This window comes from Propithecus coquereli, unplaced genomic scaffold, assembly GCF_000956105.1.
Source record: "Propithecus coquereli isolate 6110/MARCELLA unplaced genomic scaffold, Pcoq_1.0 Scaffold180, whole genome shotgun sequence".
Taxonomy (NCBI): domain Eukaryota; kingdom Metazoa; phylum Chordata; class Mammalia; order Primates; family Indriidae; genus Propithecus; species Propithecus coquereli.
In genome coordinates, this window is record NW_012142746.1 from 4197928 (window position 1) to 4199628 (window position 1701).

A 1701-nucleotide genomic window follows, 5' to 3' on the forward strand; every position below is an offset into this window, starting at 1 on the left:
AAGGGAATATAATTTTATGTTGATTGCTCCTTTTGAGGTTCCTGTGAGCTAGGCTGATGCCACAGCACTCTAGCCCGGGCAACATAGCGAGACTCTGTCTCAAAAAAAAAAAAAAATTTCTTGTGGTGTAGGTCTGTTGGTGACAAACTCTTTCAGCTTTTGTATGCCTAAAAAAGTTTCATTCACCTTTATTTTGAAGGTTTATTCAAGGGAATATAATTTTATGTTGATTGCTCCTTTTCTTTCAGTACTTTGAAAATGATGCTCTACTGTCTTTTACTTGCCATGTTTCTAAAAGGAAATCTACTGTCATACTTATTTTTGTTCCTCTGTTCATAACATGCTTTTTTTCTTGCTGCTTTTAAGAGTTCCTCTTTCCCCCTACAGCTTTTTCCCACACTGCTTATCTGAAAGTGGCCCTGACCTCCCTGGTCACAGGCTCAAGGTACCATTTGAGAATTTAATACTGAACTACAGCCTGCCCTTGGGACAAGTTGGGGCTGAAATAGCAGCAGCTGCCACCTAGCTGAGTAAGGACATGGGAAATAGGCTTTCCTATGCGTACCTAGGACAATACCTACTGCCCTGCAACAGGTTGCTGTAAGTCTGAGACACAAGTGAACGACACTCCCCATACCTTCTTTCCCATGCTGCTCACCTGAGTGGGGTCCTGCCCTCTCTAGTCACAGGGCCACAACTGGTACCATTTTGAGAATTTAACACTGGGCTGCACCGTAACCTTGGGCCAAGTTTGAGGCCATATGACTGCAGCTGTCACCCAGCTGTGGAGAGACAGGGAAGACCATGCTCTCCTAAGCACAGTTAGAACCATACCCACTACCCTGCTATGAGTGGCTATGGGAATGGAGACTAGCCTGCTCAACCCATTTCAGCTCCCAGCAACATGAACACAGACCATTTCGGTTCCAGTGGGTGGCTCTATCACTGCTACTGCCATATCCCACATCAAAACAGCTGCCCAGGGGCCTGAGAACCTGTCCGCACACCCAGACAACTACTACCACTACTAGTGTCAGAGCAAGCCACCTAGAGGCCCAAGAATTGTCCCCCCAGGATTCACTTACACCAGTGTCAGCATAAGCTATTCTGAGTCCTATAAACAGGCACATTCAGATCACTGCTGCCACCACTGGAGCCAAAAGACTGGCTCAGTTGGTGTCCAAGTCCCAAGAAAAATTTCTTCACAGCTTCAACTAATAACAATATCCTAATCCACCTAGAAAATCACAGATACCATGACCCTGTGTACTGCTGAAGAAATCATATAAAGATCACACTACCACAGGCACAAAAAATCAAAGGCATAGTGTCTTACTCAACCAAGAACATATATACATCTTCAGCAAAAAATTCTTCCCTATGACAGCAATTTTAAAGAATTGGAATAAGTTACTGCTACACTAGATGCACAGATATCAACAGAAGGACACAGGATACATGAAAAATTAAGGAAATATGGCACCACCAAAGGCTGTAACAATTGTCCAGCAATAGATTCCAATAAAAAAAGTAGAAATGCCAGAAAAAAATTTGAAATATTGATTTTAAAGAAGCTCAATGAGATGCAAGAGAAATCTGAAAATCAATAAAAAGAAATCAGAAAATCAAGTAATGGTATGCATAAGAAATTTAACAAAGAGTGAAATATATGTAAAAAAATCAAACAGAAATTATAAAACT